Source organism: Mesoplodon densirostris, chromosome 3 (assembly GCF_025265405.1).
Source record: "Mesoplodon densirostris isolate mMesDen1 chromosome 3, mMesDen1 primary haplotype, whole genome shotgun sequence".
NCBI classification, from domain to species: Eukaryota; Metazoa; Chordata; class Mammalia; order Artiodactyla; family Ziphiidae; genus Mesoplodon; species Mesoplodon densirostris.
Window position 1 is genome coordinate 60,548,400 of NC_082663.1, and position 17,632 is coordinate 60,566,031.

Consider the following 17,632-nt stretch of genomic DNA (forward strand, 5'->3'; position numbering starts at 1 on the left):
ATAATCCTAAAAGGTATAAACAGGAAGTGAAAGTCCCCCCTCCAATCTGCCTTCAGAGGTAACCATTTTTAGTAGTGTAGGTAGGTATCTATCCAGTTTCGCCATCTCTCTACCTCTCTCTCTCCAACTGTTTGTTTCGCCCTCTATACAGTATATAGATACGTATATACACATTGCATACATACATATAAATATCATATTCTTTATATATACATACGAGATGGTATTATGTATATACATACATGTATGTATATATATATATGTATAACACACCATATATGTGTGAATATAGTAAACTAAGCAATTATGTATACATTTATATACATATTTGATACATTTATAGAGAATCTATCTAATGCCTCTAAATAGTGTGTCTATTTATCTGTACATGCACATATGTGTATGTGTGTGTAGGAGTGTGTGTTTGCTCTCAGATGTGTAGGGTTTTTTGGACTAATCCTTTGCCTAAAACCTTTTGCTGGGCACATCACAGACCAGGTTAAGTCCCCCCCCCCCGCCCCGACCAGGTTAAGTCCCAGCGATTAGCAGGTTTTCCCAAGTCCCATGTGGTCAGGTCCCTGTCTACTTCACTCTGCAGCCACTTTTCAGAGGGATGTACAGTAGGGAGCAAAAGGAAGAGTGCTCCTCCTGAGCACCTTCTTCAAAACGGGGGTCCTTTCAGCAATTATTTTTCCAGATTAATATGTTAACGTGACTTGTTATGGCAATAATGAAAAAAGCTTAGGGGCAGCAGTGTGAAAGCAGAGGGGTAAACGTGCAGAGAGAAAGTGACATGGCTGTTTAATGTGCTCCCTCGCTCCTCCCAAGACACAAAGCCTTCCCCCTCCAATCTGACACTTCCGTGTTCGGGCTTGCCCTTGACACTACTGCAGTCATGCTGAGAGCTCTAGAAACTGCTCATAGGTCCTTCAACAACCCAGCTGTTTCCATCTCTGTGTTTTCACATATTTTCATTCCTCCACCTGGAATGCCCTTACCTACCACAGTCTGCCAGGCAAACTCTAATCATCTTTCAAAACTCAGCACATGCAAGGATGTTTTTTCTATCTCGAGACCACAGTGAGATGTCTCTTACCCAGTGATTTAGAAATAAGGCTGCCACAGAATAAAACAAGCAAACGTGTACACCGTGGATGTGATTAGCCCTCTGGAGGTAAAGCAAGCAATTGTTTATAAATATGTGACTGCAGGATATAGAGACTTTCCAATTAAAAAAAAAAGTGTTGGGTAATCTGAGGGAGAAAATATGGGGGAAAAGAAAACCCTGTAATTTAATAAACAGAAAGACAATTAATTGTATTTGCCCCGTTCACAGTAAGACCATGTGAAGAGAAGGGTCTGGTAAACCCAGGAAGCAATGAGGAGAGGGCTGGGGGAGGTTCACAGAGACACAGTCTGGCAGGTGCCCATCATTAATGTTCACTGCTGTGAGTTAGTCTAGCAGGTGAATCAATTATAGTTTACCTCCTATTGGTAGAAATTAAGACGGTTTCCAATAACTAGCCATTATAAATACGGCTCAATGGGCATTCTTGCCCATGTCACCTTGTGCTCATGGGCTTGTATTTTCAAGAATATATATTTAGGAGTGAGATTACTGAATCTTAGCGGTTGCGCCTGTTCGAGCTTACTGGATAAGGTCGTACTGTTCTTCACAGTGGCTGTGCGAATTTCTGCTGCTGCCACCAGCGTAATGATGTTCCAGTTCTTCTACATTCTTACCAGCACTTACTGTCAGTCTTGTTTGCAGGTTGGATGCTCTGGGAATGTTGTCTCATCCCTGTTCTACTATGCATTTCAGACCATGTCTGTTCAGTGAACTGAGTTGATTTGCTGTTCTGTGAAAGAAAACCCTACATATCACATTAGCTAGGTATTGTAGTCATCTTGCAGAGATGAGATTGTGCATCTTTTATGTTTTATTGACCGCTGGGTCTCCTGTTCATCCCCTTTGCCCATTTTTCCATTGGGTCATTTTTTTTTTTTTTTTTTTTTTTTTTTTTTTTTTTTGCGGTACGCGGGCCTCTCACTGCTGTGGCCTCTCCCGCTGTGGAGCACAGGCTCTGGACGCGCAGGCCCAGCAGCCATGGCCCACGGGCCCAGCCGCTCCGCGGCATGTGGGATCCTCCCGGACCGGGGCACGAACCCGTGTCCCCTGCATAGGCAGGCGGACTCTCAACCACTGCGCCACCAGGGAAGCCCTCCATTGGGTCATTTTTATTCTGTTTATTGTTTTGCAGATATTCTGTGTGTGTGTGTGTGTGTGTGTGTGTGTGTGTGTGTGTGTGTGAGATATATTCTCCTGGTCCATGGCTTGTTTTTCACTTTTAAAAAATCCTTTTTGCCTCAATTTCCTCATCTGTTAAATGAAGGTAATATTATTAAGCAAGTATGTATTATTGTTATTAAGCAATAATATTAAGTATTATTAAGCAAATATGTAACATATTTAGAACAGTGCCTCACATCTAGGAAGCACTCTATTAATATGTATTATTATTATTATTATCAGTGTCTTTTGATGAAAAGTTTAAATTATTTTTATAGTATCTTTTGATGAATAGACGTTTTTAGTTTTAATGTGTAAATTTACTAATCTTTTCTTCTATGGTTTGTGCTTTTTGTGCCTACCACTAGCTTTTTATAGTTGTTCTCTGTTTTGCCCATTCTATGAGTATTTTTACAATTTAAGTTTTCCCTAAAACACTCTGGAACCCATTATAATTGGGAGAATAAGGAGAACACTTAAATCATTGTCTTTTTGTTTTAAGGGTTTGTGGGTTTTCCTTCTAGACACTATCATGAATACCAAAAACATGCTTTAGTTCACTCAGTTCACTCTATAAAAGAAGACTTTTATCATGGCATCTTATTGAGCATATATTAGTGGTTCTTGCATGGTATTTACATTTAAAATTTTTACTTTTTGTAATTTTTTTTCCATTTTCTTTCCTCTGGTTGCTATTTTTCCTCAAATGTTAATATTTTACATATATGCCAGAATTATTCTTTCAGTCTCATAAAACTTACTAGACTCCAACAAATACATGAATGCTTTACCAATGACCATGTCTGTTCAGTGAACTGAGTTGATTTGCTGTTCTGTGAAAGAAAACCCTACATATCACATTAGCTAGGTATTGTAGTCATCTTGCAGAGTCATTCTCCATGATTAAAATCACTTCCAGGCCCCTTTGTAGTCGATTATTCCCTTCTGCTCTATTGAAGACATTATAATACTTGTTGGGAAAGTTTCATGGCCACAAAAGTTGTAGCAGTCACTATTCAGTGGAGATGCTGGCAAATACAGAGCAGCACTGTCCAAACTTGTGATCAAGATGGGCTATAAGCCACAAAATGTAACTTCACAGGACAACTTAGATAGCGAAAATAAATGCTGGGAAAGTTCCAAAGCTGTTTCCTGGAGAAAAGTCTGCTTTGCCTAGATACCCCTGGGGTTCTCTTCCATTTGGAGTTCCTCAGAGACTATATATTGAATTTTCTGTCATTCAGTTTGTAGCAGAAATCTAGCCCAAAGAAATGATACTCAGGGAAGATCAGCTCTAGTTTTCCAAATTTTGGGGGGTCATGAAATTCTTTCTCTAAGACCATATTATTCAGAAGCTACTCTGGTTGAAGTGGGAGGAGAACATTCAGAACTTTGGTTTCTTGAAAGAAAGGAACTGATATACTTATTTCTTTCCAATAGTGAGAGTCATATATTAGAATATGTGTCCTTTGTTTCCCTGGCCAGGAAGCTTAATGCCCAATTTAAATTTCAATCATATGTTAAAATGGCCACACTACTTAAAGCAACCTACAGATTTTTTTTTTGGCTGTGCCATGCGGCTTATGGGATCTTAGTTCCCTGACCAGGGATTGAACCTGGGCCCATGGCAAAGAAAGCACAGAGTCCTAACCACTGGACTGCCAGGGAATTCCCAATCTACACATTTAATGCGACCCCTAACAAATTACCCATGACATTTTTCAAAGAACTAAACAAATAATCCTAAAATTTGTATTGAACCATAAAAGACCTAGACCCACAATTGCCAAAGCAATCCTGAGGAAAAAGAACAAAGCTGGAGGCATAACCCTCCCAGACTTCAGACAATACTACAAAGCTACAGTAATCAAAACAGCATGGTATTGGCACAAAAACAGACAAATGGATCAATGGAACAGAATAGAGAGCCCAGAAATAAACCCACACACCTATGGTCAATTAATCTTCAACAAAAGAGGCGAGAATATACAATGGAGGAAAGACAATCTCTTCAGTAAGTGGTGCTGGGAAAGCTGGACAGCCACATGTAAATCAGTGAAGTTAGAACACACCCTCACATCATACACAAAAATAAACCCCAAATGGCTTAAAGGTTTAAATATAAGACATGACACCATAAAACTAGAAGAGAACATAAGCAAAACATTCTCTGACATAAACTGTAGCAACGTTTTCTTAGGTCAGTCTCCCAAGGTAATAGAAATAAAAACAAAAATAAACAAATGTGACCTAATCAAACATACAAGCTTTTGCACAGCAAAGGAAACCATGAACAAAATGAAAAGACAACCTGGGAGAAAATATTTGCAAACAATGAGACCCACAAGGGCTTAATTTCCAAAACATAAAAACAGCTCATATAACTCAATAACAACAACAACCTCCCCAACACAAAACCCAATCAAAAAATGGGCAGAAGATCTAAAGAGACATTTTTCCGAAGAAGACATACAGATGGTCAATAGGCACATGAAAATACACTCATCATCACTAATTATAAGGGAATTGCAAATCCAAACTACAATGAGGTACAACCTCACTTCGGTCAGAATGGCCATCAGTAAAAAGTCTACAAATAAATTCTGGAGAGGGTGTGGAGAAAAGGGAGTCTTCCTACACTGTTGGCAGGAATTAAATTGGTGCAGGCACTATGGAAATCAGTATGGAGGTTCCTTAAAAAGTTGCCATATGATCCAGCCATCACAATCCTGGACACATATCTGGACAAAATTATAATTTGAAAGGATACATGCAACCCAATGTTCACAGCAGTACTATTTACAATAGCCAAGACATGGAACATGGAAACAAACTAAATGTCCATTGGCAGATGAATGGATAAAGAAGATGTAGTGTGTGTGTGTGTGTGTATGTGTGTATATATATATATATATATATATATATATATATATATATATATATACAATGTGTGTGTATATATATGTGTGTGTGTGTGTGTGTGTGTGTATACACACACACACACACAATGGAATATTATCCAGCCATAAAAAAGAATGAAATCTTGCCATTTGCAGCAACATGGATGGACTTAGTATCATACTAAGTGAATTAAGTCAGAAAGAGAAGGACAAACAGCATATATCACTTATATGTGGAATCTAAAAAATGATACAAATGAAGTTATTTATGAAACAGAAACAGACTCACAGAAAATAAACTTATGGCTACCAAAGGGGAAAGGGGTAAATTTGGAGTTTGGGATTAACAGATACAAATTACTATATATAAAATACATAAACACAGAGGGCAGACAGCAGAAGAAAGAAGAACTACAATCCTGCAGCCTGTGGAACAAACCCACATTCACAGAAAGAGAGACAAGATGAAAAGGCAGAGGGCTATGTACCAGATGAAGGAACAAGATAAAACCCCAGAAAAACAACTAAATGAAGTGGAGATAGGCAAACTTCCAGAAAAAGAATTCAGAATAATGATAGTGAAGATGATCCAGGACCTCGGAAAAAAAAATGGAGGCAAAGACTGAAAAGGTGCAAGAAATGTTTAACAAAGAAATAGAAGAATTAAAGAACAAACAAACAGAGATGAACAATACAATAACTGAAATGAAAACTACACTAGAAGGAATCAATAGCAGAATAACTGAGGCAGAAGAACGGATAAGTGACCTGGAAGACAGAATGGTGGAATTCACTGCTGCGGAACAGACTAAAGAAAAAAGAATGAAAAGAAATGACGACAGCCTAAGAGACCTCTGGGACAACACTAAACTCAACAACATTTGCATTATAGGGGTCCCAGAAGGAGAAGAGAGAGAGAAAGGACCCGAGAAAATATTTGAAGAGAATATAGTTGAAAACTTCCCTAACATGGGATAGGAAATAGCCACCCAACTCCAGGAAGCACAGAGAGTCCCATACAGGATAAACCCAAGGAGAAACACGCCGAGACACATATTAATCAAACTGGCAAAAATTAAAGACAAAGAAAAATTATTAAAAGCAGCAAGGGAAAAATGACAAATAACATACAAGGGAACTCCCATAAGGTTAAGAGCTGATTTCTCAGCAGAAACTCTACAAGCCAGAAGGGAGTGGCATGATATACTTAAAGTGATGAAAGGGAAGACCTACAGCCAAGATTACTCTACCCAGCAAGGATCTCATTCAGATTCGATGGAGAAATCAAAAGCCTTACAGACAAGCAAAAGTTAAGAGAATTCAGCACCACCAAACCAGCTCTACAACAAATGCTAAAGGAACTTCTCTAAGTGGGAAACACAAGAGAAGGAAAGGACATACAAAAACAAACCCAAGGGCTTCCCTGGTGGTGCAGTGGTTGAGGGTCCGCCTGCCGATGCAGGGGATGCGGGTTTGTGCCCTGGTCCGGGAGGATCACATGTGCCGCGGAGCGGCTGGGCCCGTGGGCCGTGGCCGCTGGGCCTGCACGTCCGGAGCCTGTGCTCTGCAATGGGAGAGGCCACAGCAGTGAGAAGCCCACGTACCGAAAAAAAAAAAAAAAAGAAAAACGAAAACAATTAAGAAAATGGTCACAGGAACATACATATCGATAATTACCTTAAACGTGATTGGATTAAATGCTCCAACCAAGACACAGGCTTGCTGAATGGACACAAAACAAGACCCATCTATATGCTGTCTACAAGAGACCCACTTCAGACCTAGGGACACATACAGACTGAAAGTGAGGGGATGGAAAAAGGTATTCCATGCAAATGGAAATCAAAAGAAAGCTGGAGTAGCAATACTGATATCAGATAAAACAGACTTTAAAATAAAGTGTTACAAGAGACAAGGAAGGACACTACATAATGATCAAGGGATCAATCCAAGAAGAAGATATAACAATTATAAATATATATGCACCCAACATAGGAGCACCTCAATACATAAGGCAAATGCTAACAGCTATAAAAGTGGAAATCGACAGTAACACAATAATAGTGGGGGACTTTGTAACACCTCACTTATACTAATGGATAGATTACCCAAAATGAAAATAAATAAGGAAACAGAAGTTTTAAATGACACAATAGACCAGATAGATTTAATTGATATTTATAGGACATTCCATCCAAAAACAGCAGATTACAGTTTCTTCTCAAGTGCACACGGAACATTCTCCAGGATAGATCACATCTTGGGTCACAAATCAAGCCTCAGTAAATTTAAGAAAATTGAAATCATATCAAGCATCTTTTCTGACCACAACGCTATGAGATTAGAAATGAATTACAGGGAAAAAAATGTAAAAATCACAAACACATGGAGGCTAAACAGTACATTACTAAATAACCAAGAGATCACTGATGAAATCAAAGAGGAAATCAAAAAATACCTAGAGACAAATGACAACAAAAACATGATGATCCAAAACCTATGGGATGCAGCAAAAGCAGTTCTAAGAGGGAAGTTTATAGCTATACAAACCTACCTCAAGAAACAAGAAAAATCTCAAATAAACAATCTAACCTTACACCTAAAGGAACTAGAGAAAGAAGAGCAAACAAAACCCAAAGTTAGCAGAAGGAAAGAAATCATAAAGATCAGAGCAGAAATAAATGAAATAGAAACAAAGAAAACAATAGCAAAGATCAATAAAACTAAAAGCTGGCTCTTTGAGAAGATAAACAAAATTGATAAACCATTAGCCAGACTCATCAAGAAAAAGAGGTAGTGGACTCAAATCAATAAAATTAGAAATGAAAAAGAAGTTACAACACACATCGCAGAAATACAAAGCATCCTAAGAGACTACTACAAGCAACTCTATGCCAATAAAATGGACAACCTGGAAGAAATGGACAAATTCTTAAAAAGGTATAACCTTCCAAGACTGAACCAGGAAGATATAGAAAATATGAACAGACCAATCACAAGTAATGAAATTGAAACTGTGATTAAAAATCTTCCAACAAACAAAAGTCCAGGACCAGATGGCTTCACAGGTGAATTCTTTCAAACATTTAGAGAAGAGCTAACACCTATCCTTCTCAAACTCTTCCAAAAAATTGCAGAGGAAGGAACACTCCCAAACTCATTCTATGAGGCCACCATCACTCTGATACCAAAACCAGACAAAGATACTACAAAAAAAGAAAATTACAGACCAATATCACTCATGAATATAGATGCAAAAATCCTCAACAAAATACTAGCAAACAGAATCCAACAACACATTAAAAGGATCATACACCATGATCAAGTGGGATTTATCCCAGGGATGCAAGGATTCTTCAAATACACAAATCAATCACTGTGATACACCATATTAACAAATTGAAGAATAAAAACCATATGATCATCTCAGTAGATGCAGAAAAACCCTTTGACAAAATTCAACACCCATTTATGATAAAAACTCTCCAGAAAGTGGGCATAGAGGGAACCTACCTCAACATAATAAAGGCCATATACGACAAACCCACAGAAAACATTCTCAATGGTGAAAAACTGAAAGCATTTCCTCTAAGATCAGGAAGAAGACAAGGATGTCCACTCTCACCACTACTATTCAACATAGTTTTGGAAGTCCTAGCCACGGCAATCAGAGAAGAAAAAGAAATAAAAGGAATAAAAATTGGAAAAGAAGAAGTAAAACTGTCACTGTTTGCAGATGACATGATACTATACATAGAGAATCCTAAAGATGTTACCAGAAAACTACTAGAGCTAATCAATGAATTTGATAAACTTGTAGGATACAAAATTAATGCACAGAAATCTCTTGCATTCCTATACATTAATGATGAAAAATCTGAAAGAGAAATTAAGGAAACACTCCCATTTACCATTGCAACAAAAAGAATAAAATACCTAGGAATAAACCTACATAGGGAGACAAAAGACCAGTATGCAGAAAACTATAAGACACTGATGAAAGAAATTAAAGATGATACCAACAGATGGAGAGATATACCAAGTTCTTGAACTGGAAGAATCAATATTGTGAAAATGACTCTACTACCCAAAGCAATCTACATATTCAATGCAATCCCTATCAAATTACCAATGGCATTGTTTACAGAACTAGAACAAAAAATCTTAAAATTTGTCTGGAGACACAAAAGACCCCAAATAGGCAAAGCAGTCTTGAGGGAAAAAAACGGAGCTGGAGGAATCAGACTCTCTGACTTCAGACTATACTATAAAGCTACAGTAATCAAGACAATATGGTACTGGCAGAAAAACAGAAACATAGATCAGTGGAACAAGATAGAAAGCCCAGAGATAAACCCCCGCACCTATGATCAACTAATCTATGATGAAGGAGGCAAGGATATACAATGGAGAAAAGACAGTCCCTTCAATAAGTGGAGCTGGGAAAACTGGACAGCTACATGTAAAAGAATAAAATTAGAACACTCCCTAACTCTGTACACAAAAATAAACTCAAAATGGATTAGAGACCTAAATGTAAGACCAGACACTATAAAACTCTTAGGAAGAACACTCATTGACATAAATCACAGCAAGATATTTTTTGATCCAGGTCCTAGAGTAATGGAAATAAAAACAAAAATAAACAAATGGGACCTAATGAAACTTCAAAGCTTTTGCACAGCAAAGGAAACCATAAACAAGACCAAAAGACAACCCTCAGCCTGGTAGAAAATATTTGCAAACGAATCAATGGACAAAGGGTTAATCTCAAAGTATATAAAAAGCCCATGCAGCTCAACATTAAAAAAACAAACAACCCAATCCAAAAATGGGCAGAAGACCTAAATAGACATTTCTCCAAAGAAGACATACAGATGGCCAAGAAGCACATGAAAAGCTGCTCAACATCACTAATTATTAGAGAAATGCAAATCAAAGCTACAGTGAGGTATCACCTCACACCAGTTAGAATGGGCATCATCAGAAAATCTACAAACAACAAATGCTGGAGAGGGTGTGGAGAAAAGGGAACCCTCTTGCACTGTTGGTGGGAATGTAAATTGATACATCCACTATGGAGAACAGTACGGAGGTTCCTTACAAAACTAAAAATAGAACTACCATATGACCCAGCAATCCCACTACTGGGCATATACCCACAGAAAACCATAACTCATAAAGACACACAGGGCTTCCCTGGTGGCACAGTGGTTGAGAGTCCGCCTGCCGATGCAGGGGACAGGGGTTCGTGCCCCGGTCTGGGAAAATCCCACATGCCGCCGAGCGGCTGGGCCCGTGAGCCATGGCCGTTGGGCCTGTGCGTCCGGAGCCTGTGCTCCGCAACGGGAGAGGCCACAACAGTGAGAGGCCCATATACCGCAAAAAAAAAAAAAAAAAAAAAAAGACACACACCCCAATGTTCACTGCAGTACTATTTACAATAGCCAGATCATGGAAGCAACCTAAATGCCCATCAACAGATGAATGGATAAAGATGTGGTAAGTATATACAATGGAATATTACTCAGCCATAAAAAGGAACGAAATTGGGTCATTTGTTTAGACGTGGATGGATCTAGAGACTGTCATATAGAGTGAAGTTAAGTCAGAAAGAGAAAAACAAATATCGTATATTAACAAATATATGTGGAACCTAGAAAAATGGTACAGATGAACCGGTTTGCAGGGCAGAAATTGAGACACAGATGTAGAGAACAAACGTATGGACACCAAGTGGGGAAAGCGGCGGGGGGGTGCGGGGTGGTGGTGGTATGAATTGGGCAATTGGGATTGACATGTATACACTGATGTGCATAAAATGGATGACAATTAAGAACCTTCTGTATAAAAAAATAAAAGTAAATTAAAAATTAAAAAAAGATAAACAATAAGTTCCTACTATATAGCATAGGGAACTATATTCAATATCCTATGATAAACCATAGTGAAAAAGAATATGAAAAATAATACATATATATATCCTGAATCAGTTTGCTGTATACCAGAAACTAACACAATATTGTAAATCAACTATACTTCAATTAAAAAAAAATTTTAGGGCTTCCCTGGTGGCGCAGTGGTTGAGAGTCCGCCTGCCGATGCAGGGGACACGGGTTCATGCCCTGATCCCGGAAGATCCCACATGCCGCGGAGCGGCTGGGCCCGCGAGCCATGGCCGCGGAGCCTGTGTGTCCGGAGCCTGTGCTCCGCAACGGGAGAGGCCACAGCAGTGAGAGGCCCGCGTACAGCAAAAAAAAAAAAAAAAAAAATTTTAATGTCAATCATAGCATCTATGTTAATGTTTATCATTAACACCCATGCAATTCTATTTTTCCCTTGGTCCTGATTTTATATTTCTATTTTCCTAAATTATTACTTATGTCCCAATTATCTGTCTCCAGCTCAGATCACTTTCCAGAGATTCAGAACCAGTCTTCTCAATATCTCAGTTTAGATTGCCACTAGAATCTCAAACTGAAAATGTCTAAAACTGCACTTAATTCCCCACCTAAAAAACAAAACAAAAAAATATCCAGCTCTTCCTCCTTGTTTTTCTCAAGCTCAAAGAATGTTAACCCCATCCATCTAATAGACTGAGTCAGAAATCTTAGTCATCCTTGATTCTTCTCTTTTTCTCACTCTCTGTATCTGTCAAGATGTGCTAGGTTGTATTGCTGTATAGCAAATAACCCGCAACTCTCAGTGGCTTAACACAATGCAAGTTTATTTCTCCCTCTGACTACTGAGTCGGAGCTGGGGGTCTGCTCCACTTTGTCACACTGCCTCTAGGTCCCAGGCTGAGAGATAAGCCACTATCTCAGCATTCTTGGTCACCACAATGAAGGGAAAAGAGCTCTGAAGGGTTTCATCTTGGCGATTTCATGCTCAGCCCAGAAGCAACACACATCACCTCGGCTAGAGCTGATAACTTGGCCCCAACACCCAACCACAGAAAGCCAGGAAGTATAGCCCTACCACGTGCCCAGAGGCAGAGGGCAGAAAAATTAATAAGTAACATTAATGACTACCACACTGTCTTAGGATGGACTCCCCAGAAGCAGACTCTGAGATGAAGATTCATGTGAAAGCGACTAATTAGGAAGTGCCACTAGGAAGAAACAGTCAGGGAGTGAGGAAGAGAGACATGGAAGAGAAGGAAGTTAAGCAAGTGTTTGATATCAAACAAAGTCCTGACTATGGTGGCTGGGGAGCTCGAGGTACCTGTAGCTGCGGCGCTGAGGTCAGAGCGTCTGCATGTGTGCTGGCTACTTTTGTAGCAGTTGCTGCTGGAGCTGGAACATTTCCTGGACAAAAGACTAAACTTACAGAAGAATGCAATCAAGTGATGGCTTTTTCTTCAGAATCTGAATAGGGAGGCCACAGGAACAGATGAAGTTGACAAGTTAAAAACTAAATTTATATCTGCTTGCAACAATGTGAAATATAGTTGGGTGTTGAAAACAAAGACATATTTTAGTAGAAATTCCCCTGTATTATTGCTTGGAAAGTGTTACCATTTTAAATATGAAGTTGTTTAGACTACAGGCATACCTCAGAGATATTGCAGGTTTGGTTCCAGACCACTGCAATAAAGCAAAGATTTCAATAAAATGAAAATGAACTGTTACCTGCAAGATCAGGATGTACAATAGAAGATCATGTAATTGAGGGAAACGTAGAAGAATTTCGTAAAGATTTCATTTCAAGAATATGGCTTACCCACAGGGAAGAATTTCCTCAAATAGAAGGCTCAGCTTTGACAACAGACTGTGCTTGGAGCTGTACATTAACAACTGGCCAGATGCTATTTATTGGCTCAAGGACTCAGACTACACTTCCTTGGTAGAGCTTAGACCTGGCTGGCCTGAGGCTTTGAACACTGAAAATTCAGACTCTGAATCATGGACTTCCAACACTGTAAAAAATATTTACTGCATCTTTCGAAGCGTCACTTTCAGGGGAAAGAGAACTTAAAACCCCAACAATTTCTCTGAAGGAAACAATCGGGAGATATTCTGATGATCATGAAATGCAAAATGAAATTTATCACAGGAAAATCATCCCTTGGTTTGGTGATTCCCCCTTCACTCTCTTTGGTTTACACCAACTAATAGAATATGGAAAGAAGTCTGGGGAAAAAGCTGGAGATTGGTATGGACCAGCTGCGGTTGCTCACATTTTAAGAAAAGCAGTTGAAGAAGCAAGACACCCCGATTTACAAGGAATAACTATTTATGTTGTGCAACATTGTACAGTTTACAGTTCTGATGTAACTGATAAACAGTGTGCTTCCATGGCCTCTGATAATACAGATGACAAAGCTATTATTATTCTAGTTCCTGTTAGACTTGGTGGAGAGAGAAACAATGCCGACTATTTAGATTTTGTAAAGGGTATTTTAAGCCTTGAATACTGTGTGGGTATTATTGGTGGCAAACCTAAACAGTCATATTACTTTGCTGGATTTCAAGATGACACTTTGGTTTACATGGATCCTCATTACTGCCAATCTTTTGTAGATGCCAGCATAAAGGATTTCCCTCTTGAGGCTTTCCACTGCCCTCCTCCCAAAAAGATGTCATTTCGAAAAATGGATCTTAGCTGTACAATAGGATTTTACTGTCGAAATGTTCAGGACTTCAAACGAGCTTCTGAAGAAATCACTAAGATGCTGAAAATTTCTTCTAAGGAGAAATATCCCTTATTTAGTTTTGTAAATGGTCATTCCAGAGACTATGATTTTACATCTACTACAACCAATGAAGAAGACCTTTTCTCAGAGGATGAAAAGAAAAGATTAAAAAGATTTAGCACAGACGGGTTTGTCTTGCTGTAAAGATCAGCACATTTGTGCTCAATGAGAAGAAATCCTTTGAAGGAGGAAAAAGGAAGAGAAACAAGTATACTTGAAACTGGTTTACTTTCACAAATATCTTAATTTTATATGTTCTTTATAAAAAGAACATTTGAGGGCTTCCCTGGTGGCGCAGTGGTTGAGAATCCACCTGCCGATGCAGGGGACGTGGGTTCGTGCCCCGGTCCGGGAAGATCCCACATGCCGCGGAGTGGCTGGGCCCGTGAGCCATGGCCGCTGAGCCTGCGCGTCCGGAGCCTGTGCTCCGCGACGGGAGAGGCCACAACAGTGAGAGGCCTGTGTACAGCAAAAAAAAAAAAAAAAAAAAAAAGAACATTTGAAAATATACAAGTTTTAAAGCTATTTTTCTGAAAGAGAAATGATTTAGTAAATCTTGATTTCTAATAAATATCAAGTGATTCTGGCTGCATTCCTATTTCCCTAAGATCTGCTAGTGATAACTCTACCTTAACTGCAAGTCTTCCAGTCTTCAAATTCTTCCACCTGGGTACACTATTCTCCTGAAGGTTTTATGATATTGGGCCCCAAAATGGGATCACCAAATAGTTTCAAAAGCTTCAGTTTATACTAATGACCAGAAGACCAGAGAATGAATCTTCAGTGCTGCCTAAGCCTCCTGATATTAATGCAACCAAAGGATACTTTTGGATGTATCTTGATATTTTAAATAGTAATTTTTAGCTGTGATATGATACAATTACATAAGCAGAATTTTGAGTTAAGGTAATACTTAGCAATATGATTTTACAATGGCTCCTCATTTTGCTTGCTGTTGAGCTTTCTCTGGGGAGTGAAGGTAAAGTATTGGTTTTCCCCACAGATTTAAAGTTTACGTTATTAATAATAACTACATCCAATCCAACAGATAAAGGCAAAATTGTTTGTTTCCTATCTCAAAAATGAAATTTTATGGAAACTCTACTTATTATGCAGTTTTAAAAGCTAAAGATTGGGCTTCCCTGGTGGCGCAGTGGTTGAGAGTCCACCTGCCAATGCAGGGGACGCAGGTTCGTGCCCAGGTCCAGGAGGATCCCACATGCCGCGGAGCAGCTGAGGCTGTGCGTCCGGAGCCTGTGCTCCGAAAAAGCTAAAGATAAGTACCAGGAAAGATGTCAGTAGATGCTCCTCCATGTGATTTTTGCTATTTGTATAAACCAGTGCAGTGGTGTTTAGAAGCTGAGGCCATCTATAAGGTAAATCTGCCCTAAGTGTATTATGTATTATTTAAAGGCAAATTTGTGATGTAAAAGTATAAGAGTTATTACTGAGCCAGGTTTATAAAGTACTTTAATAAAGATATAAGAACATTAAAACAAACAAACAAACGAAAAAACAACAAAGTCCCTAGGAGGGCAATTTAGGCTCAACTCCACGGAAGAGCCTGGAGACAGTCGTACCTGAGAGCGGTCTGGACCAGGGGCAAGGAAGCTGGAGGAGGTATACTTCCATGCCAGGAGTCATTTGCTCGGGCTCTCCCCTGGGAGATGTAATCCCAGAGAGTTCTGGCTCTCTTCGCAGGTGTTGGCTGCTTGAAGTGAAAGCACAGCATGAAAATGGTAGAGGGATCCAAAAGCACACAGGTGGAGCACTGACATCATCTGCCACAATCCCGCTTCCAAAACCGCTAAATCGCAACATCCTAATAGTTCTACCTCCCGAGTATTTCCTAAACTGTCCCATTTCTCTCTACCCTTGGTTGCCCCCTCCCTCGAGTACACCTCGAGCCCGTTATCCTTGATCTTCTGCACTATTGCAATCAGAATATGACCTTCAGTCCTGACATCTCCAATCTAGATGTCACACTACAGTCAATAAGAATCAAGTTTTTGTTTTTGTTTTTTTTTTTTTGGCTGCGTTGGGTCTTTGTTGCTGCGCTGTGGGCTTTCTCTAGTTGTGGTGAGTTGGGGCTACTTTTCGTTGCAGTGCTCAGGCTTCTCATTGCAGTGGCTTCTCTTGTTGTGGAGCATAGGCTCTAGGTGCGCCGGCTTCAGGAGTGTGGCTCACGGGCTCAGTAGTTGTGGCTCATGGGCTTAGTTGCTCCGCGGCATGTGGGATCTTCCCAGACTAGGGATCGATCCCGTGTGCCCTGCATTGGCAAACGGAAAGAATCACGTTCTGATTGCCTGGTGACATCTCAAATTTGTCATGCTTGCTTTCTAATCAAGATACAATCCCTATTTTGCAGATGAGAATGTTGAGCCTCAGAGCAGTGACTTGCCTATTCAGTTAGTAACCGGCAGAGCCAGAATATGAATCTAGTATATATTAACTCCAAAACCTTTCCCATTATATTTCACTGTTTCAGGATCATGATTAACTGTCCACCTTACCCTGATTAATACCCAATTCTATAAGCTTCAAACTCAATGTTTTAAACCAAATTTATCATATTCCTTACTTCTCTCACCAAATGTCCTGCTCTTGAGTTCCCAATGTCGATAATGACCCTGTCATCTTTTGGTGTCATCCTTTTCTCTTTCCTTTTTGTTTTTCCACAGTTACCGTACTTCTGACTTCTCAGTGCCCATTGCTACAGGTAGCGCTGGCGTTATGTGCCTGGCAAGTACCCATTAAGTGGGAGGTCCTGGAGCTGGGCCCAACGAGGGCTCATTAGTAGTGGATATCATTCCAACGATGTTCTGTGCCAAGAAATGAGATCAGAATCCAGGGAATGAAGCCAAAGTTGGCCAGTCAGTTTGCCAGGCTGGAAGTTCTTGGACACAGTTATAAGCAAAGGGAAGGAAACCAGTGGAGAGGGAGAGACTGACTGATGATGGAAATGAAAAAAAAAGTGATGGATGGAGCAGAGTCCTGGAGGAGGCAATGAAAGGGGTCACCATATGGCTCTTTGGTAGTGGACTGACTTTGAAGATTGGGATCTTGAGGAGAAGGAGGTATATGCCTTGCATATAGTAGGTGCTCAAAATGATATTGAAAGGTCTTAATGAAAATATCAGTTCCCTATTCCCTGGAGGCACATATTTTGAATTAATTTAGCTTTTTTTCCTAAACCTGGCATTTATCTTCATATTTCTAAGTAATATATACTGCGATTTCTTGATTTATCAGTTTGAAACTATTAACTTCCTATTAAGTGGAAGATAATACAGTCTGTTGTATTACCACCTCCTACTTCCACTCTCCTTCTCCAGGATAAAAAATTCTAGCTAAATCAGTAGTCAATATATTATTTTGGCTACGCAAATATAGTTTAGTGATGATCCAGTTAGTTTTATATTTATCTCATACAAGTTTTTATTTTTCCTGGAATTAATAATTATTAAAATTCTGTTTGCTCTGTACTGATCTTTTATATTTTCCCAAGTGGTCCATCTGTTCTGTCAAATACTCTCAATAGGGCCTCCCTGGTGGCGCAGTGGTTAAGAGTCCGCCTGCCGATGCAGGGGATACGGGTTCGTGCCCCGGTCTGGGAGGATCCCATATGCCGCGGAGCGGCTGGGCCCGTGAGCCATGGCCGCTGGGCCTGCGCATCCGGAGCCTGTGCTCCGCAACGGGAGAGGCCACAACAGTGAGAGGCCCACATACCGCAAAAAGAAAAAAAAA

The 17,632-nt window shown here is 39.7% G+C and overlaps 1 pseudogene; it reads left to right on the top strand.

The window, feature by feature from the left end:
• The first annotated feature begins 12,337 nt into the window (after positions 1-12,337).
• LOC132486780 (cysteine protease ATG4C-like) lies at positions 12,338-14,029 on the top strand (annotated as a pseudogene).
• Positions 14,030-17,632: the final 3,603 nt, after the last annotated feature.